The following is a 19,163-nucleotide window of genomic DNA, read 5'->3' on the forward strand; positions in this document are numbered from 1 at the left end:
CCCGCGCTACGCAATTAGGTCACTCGAGCAAAGGCCAACCGCCAGCCCGCGTCAGGTGAGATAACCACTGCGAGAATCGACGCGATTAGGTCGCATAAATGATCCTTGTTGCACAATTAGGTTACAATTAGTGTCACGTGTTGCAAGATGAAGAAGATGGTCAAAGAAGAAAATTATGATTACCTCTTATTCCGTAGATCCGTGCCTTGGTAGAAAGAACATTGTAGAAAAAATCGCGTGCAAAGAAGAGCAACATCGAAGAAGAAATTACGTGCAAAAAAGAGTCATGCGTCGGTGTATGCCTCGGAGCCATGAGAATAGGTTTAACGACCATTTAAGATCCATGTCTCTCAATTTTTTTAATATAATTAAAAAAAAATGGGTCCTTCATTGAGCTAGGCCTGAGGCAGTTGCCTCTCTGGCCTTATGGAAGTTACGACTCTGCAAACAATTAGGATAAATCATAAATATCTACCTTGATAGTCAATGTTCTTGAGACCATTATTTATTGTCCTCTCGGATGGATCTAATAATTAGCACATGAGATATTGTCATAATGAGGCCTGGGGTTCGAACCTCGATAAAGTCGAGGTAAATGTCTCCCTTATGTCCTAGTCATTATTCTAAAGGCTAGTAGTTGTTCGTGATTTACCTCCTCCGTGTTGGCCCTGGGATGGGTTGGCGGGGGACGAGCGTATTCGTCTTTTGCCACAATTGAGACCACTACTTATTGAAAAGAAAATCTCCTATAATACATCATAGTATAGATGACAATGACCAATGGATCAGATTTAGATCGAGTATCCCCATCTCTATCATGAATTCAACTTTCATTCTCATCCTTATATCCATCGGAGGATCAAATATTCATTTCATGCCCATCAGAGGATCAAATATCCTATATTAGGGATAAGCAAAAGTTATATTAAACCGAATTAACTAACAAAACTGATAGAATTTAAGAATTTGGTAGGTTATTTTAGATAATTCGGTAACACTTTATGTTATTCTCAAAAAATCAATACTACTATGTTCATATGTTATGGTATGAATATACCATATTAATTCGTTATAGATGGATGATGAGATTCCATTGATACAGAGCCAATTCCAATAGACTTATTAAATGTTCTGATTGGCGTGCATCCAGCAGGAATTGAACCTACGAATTTACCAATTATGAGTTGGGCGCTTTAACCATTCAGCCATGGATGCTTAACTTAACACATCATATATTATAAATAAACAAATTCCAATTGAGATGTTTAACTTAACACATCATATATTGTAAATAAACAAATTCCAGTTCAAATACAATCTTAGTCGTGCTCTTTTAAAAAAATCAACACCATTACTATGCCTTATATATCACAATTATTATTCACTTTTTATGATTCCCAAACCCAAAATTTCTGAAAAATATAGCATCTATAAGATCTAAAATATATAACTTCTATAAGAAATACAAAATCATTTTTAAGCACGGAACTTCGATAAGAAGCGTAAAACTTTGGTATCATAGCCTTAAGATTTATAGGGGCCTACGGTTGGAACGGAATTCAAAATTCATATATTATGTTTCTACACTCCTATATGAAATGGAAGTTTAAAATTTATTTTATCATTTAAAAATTAAATTAAAGGAATGTTCATATGGATTTTCAAAAATAAACATCAGCATGATCTATAATCTAAATATGCAATACAAGCTAATCATTCAAGTAAGATCCTTAAAATTTAACAAAGATAAACTATCATTTAAATAATTCATATAATATCATTTTAATCCTTTTATTTAGACATGCAAAATTATCTAATTAAAATATACTAGATCTTTTAGCAAAATTTAAATAAAATTATTAACACATGCATCATTATACCAATGAATCAAGACATAAGTGAAAACATACCTTTCAAACAACCTTTGTTTGGGGATGTCTCCAACTATTTTGGGTTTAGCAAAATAGTTCTTCTTTATTTGTCTTGAACTTGTGCTTCTTTCATCTAATCCAGTCCACGATCAGAGTCTCCTTTTCAAAGTTTGATCGCACTAGAGATTAAGTGTTATTTTTTCATCGAGATGGTCATAACAAACAATTGACAAAGAGATAGATTTCTCTTGATGAAGAAATGGGAAGATCTCTATCTTCTTGAGAGGGGCGTCAACTTGAAAGAAAATACTTCTCTTCACCCACCTCACTTCTCTATCACTTCTACACTCTTGGCCTCATTTTCCAAGGATGACCACATCCCTTTATATAGTTCATCAACTCTCTATGAAAGATGAAGTGATGAATGTCTCTTAATCTATCCAAGAAAGATAAAGAGACATGTATCTTTTCACCTCTCCAAGGAATATGAAGAGATGAGTGTCTCTTCATCTATCCAAGGAAGATGAATAGACATGTGCCTTTTCACCTCTCTAAAGAATATAAAGAGACATGTGTGGCTAACAAATTAAACCTAGTCTTTTTCTTCCTTCCATCTTGGCTCATTGGATATTAGAACATTTCTAAAACCCAATAATATGAGTACATCATAATCATGATAATATTTGATCATATCAAACTTTAGTTGTTAATTCACTATTTGATTACATTAAACTTTATTCGCCAAATTTAACTATTTGAATTTAACTTTCTCAATAGGAAATAAGAAAAATCAATACTTGTATGACCCTTAATGGTCCAAGGATACAGCTGACCGTGAGTTCACAACTCTTTGTGATTTAGGACTATACTTGTCCTTTATACATGCATACCCTTAATAGCCCAAATCTATGATCAACTGCTTGATTATAGGATGTCAGAATTAATTCTGATTAGCACCCAATGAATCATGGTAAGAGCGTCAAGCAGGACCACTCCATGACTCCCCGAGTATTACTAAATAGTTCCTGCAAGAACTAGTCAATTATGATTAATGTACAGTTTGATCCCTTCATCTCATATATCTCAATCGTATCTATAACCATTGGTACATTGAGGGTTGTATATTGATTCGACAACCATGTGATGTATCTTATAGTGACATCGCATGTGCAACTAGGGAACTCATTTTCTAAAGCACATTTTACAACTATGATCAGACTTCATACACTATAGAACAATACATTACATCAGATATCCACACCCACGAGTGTGTGGTGAATCATCGACTACAATACACTGACTCCTATATGTTTTATTACTACTCCCAATCTCACCACTTGATGACTCTAATGGAGTCGGTAAATGAGTTAAAGTATAACCCCAGCATAAGTCTCAGTATTGTCTTAGGTCATAAGGACTACTAGTATACAACCACTTGGAAAGTTCGTGTGAGGGTTGTTCGATGAACTTATCGTATAAGTATCTATCTGTATACTTAAACATCTTTATGTACTTATCAATGAAAAATGATATACTACATTGCAGATGTTAGTCTCTAACTCAAGCGACCTTTTATCCTTGTTTATTAAGAATGTCAATTGATTAGGAACATATTTAGAATATCCAATGAATATTGATGTATTTATGATGATCATCATATGTACCACCCCATCTCACTATAGTATATTCAAAGACTTTATCTATACATCTAGCATGAGTATGCATATAACATGAGTCAATAAAGTCCTAGTCAACAGTTGGCTTACAGAGCACCTACTCTAACATCTACAATTTATATGAACAAAATACAATAAAAAATACTCATTACGAGGGACCATCTTTACAAAATACAATAGAAACTCAGCTACTAACAACAGAAAACCATCTTTACAAAAATACTCAAACAAAGGACTTGAGTAAACTTTCTCTTGGAAAGATAGTTCCTAGGCAGTCACACACTATGTATAATTTCTCACATATACTATAAATAGGGTGTCAAAAATAGACCCCACTCGATGACCCAACCCGAGTCGATCCAAAAAAAAAATTAGATTTGTGTTAGGCATTTTTAGATTTAGGTTAGGTTCGAGTTGGAGGGTTTTTGGGTCGGGTTCAGGTTGACCCGGGTTGACCTAAATTTAGGGTTTACTGGATTTTTTGAGGTTAAATAAAAATTTTATTTTAAAAATTAAAATATTTTCTATGTATATTAATATCAATGTTAGTATAATAATGAGGGGGGTATTGAGATAAAAGTAAAAAATTATAGGAAAAAAATATAAAAAAAAAAAGGCATTTTGAATAGGGCTTTCGGGTTATTCGGGTCAGATTCGGGTTGGTCGAGTTGGTCGAGTTAGTCGGGTTCGGGTTTAGGGATTTCGAGTTGAATTCGGATTCGGATTTGATTTTTTTTTTTAAAAAAAAAATCTAACCTGACCCAAATCGATCCACCCGAATTGACATCCTTAACTGTAGGTAGGAACCTAGTACTAATGCATCCACATCCACTCACAAGGACACAAACTGAAGTGTTTACAAGACCCTCATAAACTTTAAGATAACCAAATAGGACTTTATCGATGGTTCCTAGGAGATCCTCAAATACTATTGCTACATATCAATTAGAATAACTTATAGACATTGAATAAAACTTAGATACTTTTTATAATGAACAATTAAACACTCTTAGCTCAAGAAGGTTATACAACCAAGGATTATTATCCTTCTCTACAGCATTATATAGACATCATAGGACATAACAGTAGGTACAATCGACCTCTAAGATTTTGATGTCTAATAATATGTTTAATGGAGTTTGGTTAAGGTTGACCTAATCAAGTGAAAGTCTGGTCAGGTCACGGTTGACTAGATAACTAGCAAGTGGTTGACTAGATGAATGACAAAGTTGACAATATATTTTATAGAGCTTGGTTAAGTCCAAGCAGGTCAGGGGTGACCTAATGCTTGGCAAGAGAAAAAATTCTACGGGGAGGTAACCCTAGGTCTTGGAGGAGTGCACTCCAAGTAAAAGTCCTAGTGAGTGAAGTTAGGTGGTGAAAGACCTAGTGAGTGAAGCTAGGCCTTAATGAGTGAAGCTAGGTGGTGAAAGTCCTAGTGAGTGAAATCATACAATAGAACCCTAGGAGGAGGTAACCGTAGGTACCTAGGGGAAGGTAACCCTAGGTAGTGAGAAATCTTAGAGGGGTGAACTCCAAGCATGTGTAATCAGATGGATTCCAGTCGACCGTGCCTGGCTGACTAGACCAACGAATTTTGGTAAACCTATGTATATGGTAAACCTATATATAGTTTTATCAACACTATTTTACATTACTATTATTGCTATTGTGCTAATTTAGTATTGCAAGAAAAGTCTCAAAGGATCAGGCGGTCAAACACTGAGCAGAGAAAGTATAAATAGGTCCCGACGTTTAGCAGGTGAGTTGAGATAAACTACTAGAGGTAGTGAAGTGACGTCATGTCCCATTAGGGACAAACCTTAAGTACCGATCTAACTAAAGAAACTGACAGAGATTTCTAAATTGAGATTAAGACAGTCTTTACTATCTTCATATTGCATATTATATCTGTTCTAAACTCTATTTTTAAGGGAAAATATTGTGCTATTGAACTAACACTATTTTATAGAAATTGGTATTCCATCGACGAAAAGTAAGGTTTAGTCGATGGATCCACAGATTGTTCCATCGACAGAACAGAGTGTTCAATCGACGAATAAAGCTCATCCAACAGATCGGATCAAAGAATACCAGGAAAGCAAGGTTCAGTCGATGAATCAAGGGGTTCAGTCGACGAGACACTTAATTTACGTGATCTGATGGATTAGATCGAAACAAACAAGGAAGGATAAAGATCCTGTTGATAGATCAGCCAGATCAGTTGATGAAACAACTTAATTTTTGGGATTACACAGATTGGATCATAGCATATAAGAAAATATCAGAGATCCATTGATTGATAGATCATTCAGTCGTTGAAAAGGATCAGTCGACGGAATAATTTATTTGTCGACTGAACAAGAGTTATAAAAGAAGAACTCAGGATCTGAGCTGATTATCACTTTTCTGTTCAAGTCATTTGTAACTGTGATTCATTCCGTCGCTACACATGCAAACTCTACTCCTACAACACCAAAAAGTGTTGGAATGTATACTAAAAACCTAGCTTTTTGTATAAATATTTTTTTTAGAAATAAGAATCACATTGATTAAATGTCTACATTTATGCTAAGTGTAGTTGTTCGCTTAATTTATATTATAGATAACATGGTGTGAGGAGACACACAGAAGTTCATGTTATCAGTTCCTTATAAATTATAAACAGTTGCTCACAATCAAGATGGAATCGGACAAACCATTGAAGTGGTTGTAGTGTAATTAGGTATTAGTTTATCTTGACTAATAAATTACACTAGTACACTATAAGTGTATTGAGCAAGACCATTTGAGGTAGTATCTTTTTATACTAACTATATAAAAGAACAATACCTCAGTTATTATGGAAGTGTGTACTCTTAATCCTGATATAACAACAAGCACGTATACTTGGTATTTATTTCTTTGACTTATCAATGGGTGAGATTTAGCTCGTTAAATCAAAAGGCATGATAGGTTGGGAAATAATATTATTTATATGGTATGTTGTTGGTTATAGAAGGAAATTGTGTCCTAGTAATCTAGGTTGATAATGTCCCCAAGAGGAGCTCATAAGGATTGTTATGTAAACTCTGCAGGTGGACTTAGTCTGACATGACAATAAGGTTGAGTGACACTACTCTTGGAGTTAGATATTAATTAAGTGAGTTGTCAGTAACTCATTTAATTAGTGGACATTCGATATCTTAAACATAGGGAGATTAACACACTCATGATAAGAAGGAGCCCATATAGTAATATGTAATTGGTGCGGTAGTTTAATAATAACTCTTTAGTAGTATGAGTTATTATTGATGAACTCAAGTTGGGTGTTCGGGGCGAACACGAGAAGCTCAAGTTCATCGGGAGACAAAAATCAATTCCTCCTCTCGGTCCCTAGCGTAGCCTCTTTTAGAATAGGAATCGTCGAAGGTTTCAAACTAAGTAAATCGACCGAGTTGTGTTTTCATGTTTTCTATTTGTGTTTAAATCTTCCACTGCGTATACTTTGATTTCAAAATCGAAAAAGATTTTTTTAAAAAAAAAACCACTTGATTCACCCCTCCTCTCGCATGCGTTTCAATCCTACAAATAGTTCCAAGTTTCTTAGAAAAATCTTTAACAGGATAAGGGTTATGTATCCAAACTTTATAAAGAAGCTCATAGTCCATCAAAGTGAAAGGGGTAATTAACCTTCATTTACAAGAGGTTGCTGTATAGGTTTCATAATCTAGATTCACTTTGCGAAAAGAGAATAGAAGTTGGTAGGGACATCCATATTTAGCAGAGTCTTCACAAGCTGAGCCAAGCTTTTATCGTTTGAGTTTTGGGTTGAATTCTGCTTTATAGACAATAGTTATCCCAGGAGGAGGATTTTTATGAAAAACTTTCAAAGCTTCACATAGTTCAATGAAGGTTTGTAATGTCAACCTTTCTACTAAACTTTGGACATAAGAATTAATGTCATCTGATATTGTGTTAGAAAGGTCCAATAAATGGGCTTTCAAAGTTCTTTGGGCTGAGATTGTTGCAGCTTGTTCTTTTAATTAAGCTTGTGTTAAGTAAGTGGGCTAATGAGGCTATTTATCTGTTAAGGATGTAGGAGAGGAAGAGGCCCATGGACACCTTCAGTAGTTATAATTTGTGCATATGTTTGGAAAGGAACTAGAAAATTATGAGTTTGTAAAATTGTCGGGCTTGTAACCAAAGTTGCTGTCTTTAATAAGGTACTAATAAAAAGCCCAGCCTGGGTTCCTAGCGGCATTGAAATCCTCTTCAAGAGAATAATACCCTTTAAAGAAAGGATGTTCTAAATCTTGGATTGTCACATTTGTTTCTTCCCAAGTAGTATATACACCAGCCTGTGTTCTAGCGAAAATTACATAACAAGAAAATTTCTTGTCAGGTGGTTTTTGTAACTTTATGTCCAGAGCTATACCAGGAATAGTTGGGATGTGCTAGATATTGTCAGTAAGGCAATGTTGAATATAGTCTAACTTGTCTCTAAATGTAGAAAGGAATTGATCTTCATGTTGTGTAAACTGTTGTAATTCTTGGTTTCCAAACTTTCAAAGCTTCACATAGTTCAATGAAGGTTTGTAATGTCAACCTTTCTACTAAACTTTGGACATAAGAATTAATGTCATCTGATATTGTGTTAGAAAGACCCAATAAATGGGCTTTTAAAGTTCTTTAGGCCGAGGTTGTTACAGCTTGTTCTTTTAATTAAGTTTGTGTTAAGTAAGTGGGCTGATGATGCTATTTATCTATTAAGGATGTAAGAGAGGAAGAGGCCCATGGGCACCTTCAGTACTTATAATTTGTGCATATGTTTGGAAAGGAACTAGAAAATTATGAGTTTGTAAAATTGCCAGGCTTGTAACCAAAGTTGTTGTCTTTAATAAGGTACTAATAAAAAGCCCAGCTTGGGTTCTTGGCGGCATTGAAATCCTCTTCAAGAGAATAATACCCTTTAAAGAAAGGATGTTCTAAATCTTGGATTGTCACATTTGTTTCTTCCCAAGTAGTATATACACCAGCCTGGGTTCTAGCGAAAACTACATAACAAGAAAATTTGTTGTCAGGTGGTTTTTGTAACTTTATGTCCAGAGCTACCAGGAATAGTTGGGATGTGCTAGATATTGTCAATAAGGCAATGTTGAATATAATCTAACTTGTCTCTAAATGTAGAAAGGAATTGATCTTCATGTTGTGTAAACTGTTGTAATTCTTGGTTTCCAAATCTTAATATTTTAGTAGCAAAAGTGTGTACCTTCCTTGGTCGATCCATAGTCTAGAAAAAAAAAGAGTATTAGTGTAATAAATGAGATAAAATATCTTCTAGAGAGTTATTAATTCCTTTGATGTATTCCCAGTGGATGTGTAAACCTTTATTGAAAACAGTGTCCATAAATTTAAGCCATCTTTTATGTCCTAAGTTTTTTCATAAGTCTTTTGTTTGTTGACTACATGCAATAATAACTTCACAATCAATTTTGAGAGTAATTTCTTGCTTATTACATATAAATAGTCTAAATTCTTGTAGATAGTAGATGACAACTAATATTTCATAATCTAGAGAAGTAAGGTGTCTTTTTTTCTTGATATTTCCCAGAGGCATAATGACATATGATTTTAGAGCTTTTGGGTTCACATTTAGAAGTTTTACAGAATAAAATGCCATCCCATCCGAATTTATAGTCGTCTGTTTCAATAACTAAGTAATCTGAATCTAATGATAAAGCCAATATGAAAATTATTTTAACTAATTGTTTTATTTATTGGACAAGAGCTACATCTTGTTGATTAAAGTGTTTTGTCCTATTAAGGAAGTTTTATTATACAAAGAGTCACTGATTTTACCTATGTCTTTTAGATAAGGGTGTGCATAATTGAGAAGGCCTAAAAAAGAGCGTAGAGTTTTGGTATCTTCCATTTTATTAGGAAAATTAAGGAGCTTAGTTGAAATATGTGGTTGAAGTGTTATTGTTCCCTAACCAATTTCGGTACCAAGGAAAGAGATGTGGGTAGTTGCTAATTGTATTTTTTTTACGAGGAATAATAAGACCATGAGTTTCAAAAAGTTTTAAAATGATATGTAAATGGGCATAATACTCATATTTAGTTTTGGAGAATACTAACACATCATCAATATAAACACTTGTAAAAGGATAGACATATCTAAAAATATTATCGATTTTTCATCGAAAAATTTGAGGGGTTACTTTTAAACCAAAAGGCATAATTAGCCATTCAAAATGTCCTTCAGAACAAAAAAAAGTTGTTCATTCTATTGAATCAGGGTGTATTTTGATTTGTTAAAAATCAGATTTCATGTCTAATTTAGAGTGTCATTTTGAGTGTTGAATTTTATTTCGTAATTGGTCTTTATCTGGTATTTTATATATGTCTTCATGGCAAATGTCATTAAGTCTTTTATAATTAAAACCATCCTAGATTGGCCTCATTTTTGTTCAGCTCCTTAGTTTACTATAAAGGTTGGGCTTCTATATCTGAAGGTTGATCTTTGAATAACTCCCAAAGTAAGTAGTTGATGAATATTCATTTTGCATTCTTCAGTTTCCCAGTTAGTATATTTAAATCTTGGGTTTTGATGGTTAAGTCTGGATTTATGATAGATAACTAACAGTATATTTTATCACGCTCTTAATATTTTATAGGATTTTCTCCTATAATTTCTAATTTTTATAATATGGAAATAAGAGTATCTAATTTTGGTTGATGAGTGTTGACTAAGTGAAGTAATTGTTGTGGAAAAAGTAAACACATGGGGTAGTCCAGTTAGGAAGAAATGGATCGAATAAAGGGCTTGATTAGTCAAGTTCTTCTAGTTTTCCTGATATTTATGAAAAGCAAGTTCACATGTCGTAGTTGCTAGTTTACAACTATTCTGTTGAGGACATTGACAATCTTTCTAGGTCTCAGGACTTAGAGGCGTGTTAAGGTTTTTACAGTTTGAACAATAGATGGATAATCAACTACTATAGGAGATACAATAGGTGTGGTAAAAAAATTGGCATAGTCTTTAGTTAATAGAAAGACTCTATCTGGTGTGAGTAAAAAATTTAAGCCAAGAATTAAGTAAATGTTTGAGTGTAGTAAAGGTTTTACCCATATTTTGGAAAGTGGTAGTGGTGTGTTGTATTTCCCATAATTACAAAAAAAAAAATCTTAGATGAGTATTAGTTACAAATTTTGTACATGATAGGTGTTGTTCATCAAATTGCATACTCACTAATAGTTGTGATGCAATTTTGATAAGGGAGGTAGGTATAATAGAAAGAAGAGTAGTTTCATCAATAGTGGAGTTTGTGGCTCTACTGTCAAAAAAAACATGAAATATAATTTCATAACCATGAATATTAACTAGACATTTTACTCTAATGTCCAAAGTTTTTCCTGTATTACAATATTGGAAGTTTTAATAAAGACTAAGTCTATGTCACCTAACTCTGTGTTACCAGTGAATTAGATAATTGTGTTTCTTTTCCTTTATCTAGAGGAGATGATGTAATAAGATTGATTACTTCGGTCTATTTCTAAGGGATTTATACGGGTTTCTAATATATAGACTCTTGTTTCTAGTAACATATTATGAGTACTTCCTTATGGTATGTGGTTGCTAGGTATAGTGATAGAGAATAATTTCTGAAGACATATTACAGGCTTGTTTCCTACAAATCTTGCATTTACCTTGTTAATCTATAAAAGGATAATAACTATAAAAAACTATGGAAGATTATCAGTTTCTGTTTTTAGCATCCAGTAATCCTGACATACATTTTAGTTTCTGGTATTAATTTAGTACTAAGTTGTGTAAACATCAAATTGATGTCTGTTTCAAGTTCTCCCATAATTCATCTAGATAATCTAATGAAGCATATTCTCTATTGTGAGGCATTTCAGGATATATAGGAGGATCAGACGGATGTAGGAAAGAGTTGATTAAGTTATAGTCAGGTGAAGGTGGTATTTCCTCAATATTATCTACCGAGATCATACAATTGTTGGTTGCTACTCGGAAAACCTAATGGTTCCACTGTACAAAAATTTTGTACAAAGGTCTGAACCTTTTCCTAGCTACCATGTGTTCTTTTAAATTAAACTTGGATCGCCTGCGGAACTTAACACGTTTGATCCGAAGTTTAATCTATTTGTTCTTTTAGGTTTAGACTTGGATCTCCTGCGGAACTTAACACGTTCGATCCAAATCACCTAGGTTATTAATTCCATTAAATACTAATTTCCAAAATTGACTTCCAGGACTGCATGGCGAGGCACATGGCCTTCTTGGATATGGGAACAACCACCACCGCCTAGACAAAGCCTTTTAAGGAAAGCTAATATTTAATTTCCTTAAATAACTTTAGATCAACCGAAAAGAACAATCAAATCACAAGGAAAAGAAAAACAAAAGAACACAACATCAAAAAAAATTCGAAATACTAGAATCGCATGCCTCTTGTATTTGGTATTTTTACATGAAGATAAAACTAGTATGATGCGGAAATAAAATACTAGTATACATTTTCTTTTGTAAGCAAAAACCTCTAGGTCTTCTACCGTATTCCTCTTCTAACCTCGGACGTTGTGTGGGCAACGATCTTCCGAAATGAGAAACCACCAAAGCACCTTCTTCTCCTCCTTGCAAGGTTCGGCCAAATCAAGTGCACCTCCAAGGAAGACGAGAAATCACCACCAATGCTCCAAGGGATGAAAGCTTTCTCTCCTTCTTCTCCAAGCTAGAAACCGGCCACTACTTGATCTCCAAGAGGGAAGAAGGTTTCGGCCACAAAGGATGGAGAGAAGAGAAAGGGAAGTGGCCGGCCACACCAAGGAAGAAAAAAGGGAGAAACTAATAGAGGTTGTTCACCTTGAAGGCTCCCAAAACCCCCTCTTTTATAATCCTTAGCTTTGGCAAATAAGGAAATTTAATTACAATAAAATTTCCTTAACTTTCCTTGACATGAATTAATTAAGAAAAATAAAATAAAATTTCCCAATTAGACATATCATGGCCGGCCACCTCATGGAGAGCAAACAAGACAATTTTCAATCAACAATTAAAAATTCCTTATTTGTCTTCAGAAATTTTAAAAAATAAAATTTCCCTTTAAAATCCCTTCATGGTTGATAAAAAGAAATTTCTATAATTTTAATTTTTCAACATGTGAATAATTTACAAAGAAGAAAAATAAAATATCTTTCCAATCTACAAATAAGGAAAGAGATCTAATCTCTTTCTTTAATCTTTTGTAGATCTTTTAAAAAGAGATATTTTAATTTTAAATCTCTCCAATAAATTATATCTTTCACATAAGAAAATTTTAAAATAAAATTCTTTTTAATTTAATGGGGGGTCGGCCACCTAAGCTTGGGTTCAAGCTAGGGCCAGCCACCCATGAACCAAGGCTTGGCCGGCCCTAGCTTGATCCACAAGCTAGATTGGCCGGCCCTTACATCATGGGTATGAATGTGGGTATAGGTGGGTATAGTACTCTATAAATAAGATGCTACGATAGGGACCGAGAGGAGGAATTGGTTTTGGTCTCCCGATAAAATTAAGCATCCTGTGTTCGTCCCGAACACACAACTTAATTTTATCAATAATAATTCATTCCACTAGAGAACTATTATTGAATTACCACACCAATCCCAAATTATATTTTTGGGCTCCTTCTTATTATGAGTGTGTTAGTCTCCCTGTGTTTAAGATGTCAAATGTCCACTAATTAAGTGAGTTACTGACAACTCATTTAATTAGTATCTTAGTCCAAGAATAGCACCACTCAACCTTATCGTCATATCGGACTGAGTCCACCTGCAGGATTTAACATGACAATCCTTATGAGCTTTTCTTGGGGACATTATCAACCTAGATTACTAGGACACAGTTTCCTTCTATAATCAACAACACACACTATAAGTGATATCATTTCCCAACTTATCGGGCTTATTAATTTATCGAACTAAATCTCACTCATTGATAAATTAAAGAAATAAATATCAAATATATGTGCTTGTTATTATATTAGGATTAAGAGCACACACTTCCATAATAACTGAGGTCTTTGTTCCTTTATAAAGTTAGTATAAAAGAAACGACCTCTAATGATCCTACCCAATACACTCTAAGTGTACTAGTATAATTATATAGTTAAGATAAACTAATTCCTAATTATACTACGACCTTCCAATGGTTTGTTCCTTTCCATTTTGGTCGTTAGCTACTGTTTATAATTTATAAGGTACTCATAACATCATCTTCTGTATGTGACACCACATACTATGTTATCTACAATATAAATTAATTGAACAACTACAAACAAATGTAGACAATTTGACCAAATGTGATTCTTTATTTAAAATAAATGTTTACAAAAGCTTAGGCTTTCAGTATACACTCTAACAATCTCCCACTTATACTAATGACTAAGCTGCCATATCTTCTGCCATACATCTGATTCTCATTCCCTCCACATGCCGATCGAAAGCTTTTGCCGGAAGGGCCTTAGTGAAAGGATCTGCCAGGTTATATGCTGATGCAATCTTGGTGATGACAACTTCTCCTCGCTTCACGATCTTTCGTATCAGGTGGTACTTGCGCTTTATATGTTTACTTGCCTTATGGGCTCGTGGTTCTTTCGAGTTTGCAACTGCACCGCTATTATCACAATAAATTGTGATGATTTTGGGCAAACCAGGAATCACATCTAAGTCCATTAGAAAGTTCCTGAGCCATACTGCTTCTTTAGCCGCCTCAGAGGCTGCTACATACTCAGCTTCCATGGTTGAGTCCGAAACACATTTCTGCTTAACACTCCTCTATGCAATGGCTCCACCTCCTAAAGTAAACACATAGCCTGATGTAGACTTACTGTTGTCCCTATCTGATTGGAAATCTGAATCCGTGTAACCCACAGGGAGCAAATCGTCTGCTTGGTAAACTAGCATATAATCTCTAGTCCTTCTCAGGTACTTTAATATATACTTTACCACAGTCCAATATCCTTGTCCAGAGTTACTTTGATATCTGCTAATCATGCCCACGGCAAAACAGATATCAGCTCTCGTACATAGCATTGCATACATTAGGCTTCCTACAGCCGAAGCATAAGGAACTGCTTTCATGTCCTCTATCTCCTTTGATGTCTTCGAAGACATCTCTTTAGATAGAGCTACTCCATGCCTAAAAGGTAAGAAACCTTTCTTGGAATCCTGCATACTAAAATGAGCAAGGATTGTATCTATATATGAAGCTTGGGACAGACACAACATTCTTTTCTTGCGATCCCTTATAACTTTGATCCCAAGAATATGTGCACAATCTCCTAAGTCCTTCATATCAAATTGTTTGGATAACCATACCCTTATGTCCGATAATACCTTGACATTGTTGCCAATTAACAAAATATCATCTACGTATAGTACAAGAAATACCACCATGTTTCCGTTACACTTCTTGTATACACAAGACTCATCCGGACACTGAATAAATCCATATGACTGAATTACTTCATTAAACCGGATGTTCCAAGACCTTGAAGCTTGCTTCAGTCCATAAATGGACCGATTGAGCTTGCACACTAGATGCTCTTTGCCTTTTTCAATGAACCATTCTGGTTACTTCATATGGATGTTCTCTTCAAGACTTCCATTAAGGAAAGCTGTCTTGACATCCATTTGCCAAATCTCATAATCCATATGAGCAGCAATGGATAAGAGTATCCGGATAGACTTAAGCATTGCTACCGGTGAAAAGGTCTCCTCATAATCGATTCTCTCTTTCTGAGTGTACCCTTTCGCAACAAGCCTAGCTTTGAAGGCTTCTACCTTCCCGTCTATCCCTCTTTTCCTTTTGTAGATCCACTTGCATCCAACGGCTTTTATACCATCAGGTGGTTCTACGAGCTCCCAGACCTTATTAGAGTACATAGACTCTATTTCAGAATTCATTGTCTTTTGCCAAGATGTTGCATCTATATCTTGGAGTGCTTCGTCATATGTTCGGGGATTAGGTTCATGTTTACCCAGGATCAAGTTCGAAGACTCTCCCAAAAACATGAATCTATCAGGCTGCCTTACAACCCTCCCACTACGACGAGGCACTGTCTGTGGTTGTGTATCATGTGTGACACGTGTTGCAGTCTCTTGTGGTACTTTATCTTGTACTGTTGGTACTAAGGTAGACGTGTCCTCTCTAAGTTCTTCTAAAACAACTTTGCTACTGGGCTTGTGATCCATTATATAGTTTTCTTCTAAAAACTGGGCATTGGTGCTAACAATGACCTTCTGGTCTTTAGGACTATAAAATAAACCACCTTTCGTTCCTCTGGGATACCCCACAAACACGCGAACTTCTGTACGAGATTCTAACTTATCAGCATCTGGTTTCAGCACATGTGCTGGATTACCCCAAATTTGAATATGTCTTAGACTGAATTTTCGCCCATTCCACAATTCTATGGGAGTAGAAGAAACTGATTTAGAAGGTACTAAGTTCAGAATGTACATTGCCGTTTCCAGAGCGTATCCCCAAAACGAATTTGGTAATTCTGAATAACTCATCATCGATATAATCATTTCCATAAGAGTCCTATTCCTTCATTCTGCCACACCATTCTGTTGGGGTGTACCAGGTGCAGACAGTTGGGATTGAATCCCGGCTTCTGATAAGTAATTCCTAAACTCTCCTAAGAGGTATTCGCCACCACGATCAGACCGTAGTGTCTTGATACTTTTACCTAGTCGTTTCTCCACATCAGCCTTGTACTCTTTGAACTTATAAAAGCACTCGGACTTGCGGCGCATTAGGTAAATGTATCCGTATCTTGAATAATCGTCTATAAAAGAGACAAAATATTCAAAACCACCTCTTGCCTGGATAGACATAGGACCACACAAATCAGAATGAACTTATTCTAACACTTCTTTGGCTCTATACCCCTTGGCCTTAAAAGGCCTCTTAGTCATTTTACCTTCCAAGCAAGATTCACAAGTTGAAAATTTTTCCAACTCTAATGAACCCAAAAGTCATCGGCTATAAGCCTCTGAATCCTACTTAAGTTAATATGACCAAGCCTTAGATGCCAAAGATATGCTTGGTTCATTTCCGAAGGTTCTTTTCTCTTATTTGAGTTAGAAGATGAGTTATAAATTTCCATGTTTTGTTTTGTGGGAGAAATTGGATTTAAAGTATACAAATTGCTAACTAATGCACCAGAACAGATAATCACTTTACTTCACTTAATAACTACATCATTACTAAAAGAAACTGAATATCCATCCAAAAACAGTTTAGAAACTGAAATTAAATTCTTTCTAAAACTGGGTACATAAAGACAATTTCTTAAAACCAAATTTCTATTCCTATTAAAAGATAAGTAGACGTCTCCCACTGCAACAACCGCCACCTTAGTAGCATTGCCCATGTAGACTGTTATTTCTCCTTCACATAGTCGTCGGGTTTCCTGGAACCCCTGCAAAGAATTGCAGACATGATCAGTGGCTCCCGTATCTACACACCATGTGCTGGTAGATAACACCGCTAAACATGTTTCAACAACTAGAGCATGAGATATACCTTTGTTGTTCTGATTCCTACGAGGACAGTCCGCCTTCCAATGCCCTGACTGATTGCAGATGAAGCACTTGCCCTTCGGCTTCTTCATTCCAGCTTTAGGTCCTGTACTCTGAGATTTATTCACTTTCTTTGCTGAACCAACTTGTTTCTTCTTCTTCTTTCCTTTCGGTTTAGAAGTAGAACCATTTTTAACATAGTGAATACGAGAATTATGACGAAACAAACCTTCTGTTGCCTGAAGTTCTGTCAGTAGTTCCGCCAATGAATATACCCTTTTGTTCATATTGTAATTCAGGCGGAATTGCTCAAAACTTCTAGGTAGTGTTTGGAGGATCATATCGATCTGGGTTTCCCCATCAATTTCTCCTCCAAGAATTTGTATTTCATTTAGATAAGTCATCATCTTTAGGATATGATCCCTCATAGGAGTACCCTCTTGCATGGTGGCTGTCATTATCTTTCTCATGGCTTCTTGCCTAGAAGCCCGATCTTGATGACCAAAGAGTTCCTTGAGATTGTTCATAATATCATAAGCTGTTGGTAAATCTTGATGCTGATGTTGCAATACATTTGACATTGAAGCCAAAATATAACACCGCGCCATCTCATCTGCTTTTACCCATTTCCTATGATATTCAATCTCCTCTTGGGTAGATTCACCAGTGGGTGCATCAGGACAAGGCTCAGTCAGTACAAACTTATAGCTTTCAGCAGTAAGAACAATGTCCAGGTTCCTTTTCCAATCTATGTAGTTAGGACCAGTAAGTCTATTCTTTTTTAGTATGATGACCAGTGGGTTAAAAGTCATCCTAAGAATCACAAATAACTTTTGGTCAGAACTCTAAATTTAGAATAATATTGATTCCTCAAATAATACTATTTTAAATTAACCAACACCTCAAAACACCGTGAATGTTGTATGCCACGATAGTGTGGACGTATACAAATTCAACATTTGTAAAAGGAGGGTTTAACCCATTAATTTTATTATCTTGTCAACCTATCTTTTTGACAAATAAAATTAATAGTTGGTATCCTTTGGTCTTACAAATAATAGCAGTGACTCCGATGGGGAGGATACTATCAGATGTGCCTAAGTGTATACCATTACTTGACACTAAGTCCATTAATAAGATTGTGCCCCTTCCGATGGGGAAGATCACACGCTCTTAATTAACTTCCTATAGTCATCCAAAATGGAAGTTTGTTCTAGTGATCCACAAATAAGCTCATCCGATATGGAGGAAGGCACTCAGAGCTAACGCGCAAGCTTGTTTGCATCACTTACAAACCAGTAATGGAGACCGTGGAATTTATTTAAAATCCCTCTCCCACTTAGTTATTTATAAATGAGGAATTTTAACTATACTAGCCTACTAAATATGTATACTAACATGCACACACAGCACAATATAAAAGCAATAAATAGAAAATCTAATTTTCAACTATTATGGCTTTTATCTATTGTTGTCCTCCGTGTGTTGTCATCCCAAGCTACTACCATTTTTGGCCACCGCTACCGGGTCTAGTTGTCGCATCCATCTTGCTCCTTGTTTCACTGCGCCTCTGGTCCTCAAAAGGTTCCACGCCTTGCAAGATTCGATCCGCGACATAAATATAATTTTACATTTTTCGATCCTATATTCCTCGAAGGAATGTACATGTAACTAGATCAAAAATAAAATCCTAATAAAACTAAATACAGCTCCTGTTGTATTTTATAATACAATCATGCACACACACATAAATGCCCTTGATATGTCCAAGGGTCCAATCACACACATAATAACTAAAAATCATAATATTTGGATCCTGCATCACAAAGTTAGCACATCCTACTATTAACCTGCCTAAATTATGTATGACATGTGCATAATTAAACTAATACCAAATACACAGAGGCAAAACCCTAGCTCTGATACCAATTGTTGGTTGCTACTCGGAAAACCTAATGGTTCCACTATACAAAAATTTTGTATAAAGGTCTGAACCTTTTCCTAGCTACCATGTGTTCTTTTAAATTAAACTTGGATC

At 35.2% G+C, this 19,163-nt stretch overlaps 1 non-coding gene across 1 annotated transcript; it reads right to left on the reverse strand.

Annotated features, from left to right (window-relative positions):
- Positions 1–1,141: 1,141 nt before the first annotated feature.
- Positions 1,142–1,215, reverse strand: TRNAM-CAU. Its single transcript has one exon. It is a non-coding gene; the product is annotated as a tRNA-Met (tRNA).
- Positions 1,216–19,163: the final 17,948 nt, after the last annotated feature.

The sequence above is a fragment of the Zingiber officinale genome, chromosome 7A, assembly GCF_018446385.1.
Source record: "Zingiber officinale cultivar Zhangliang chromosome 7A, Zo_v1.1, whole genome shotgun sequence".
Taxonomy (NCBI): Eukaryota; Viridiplantae; Streptophyta; class Magnoliopsida; order Zingiberales; family Zingiberaceae; genus Zingiber; species Zingiber officinale.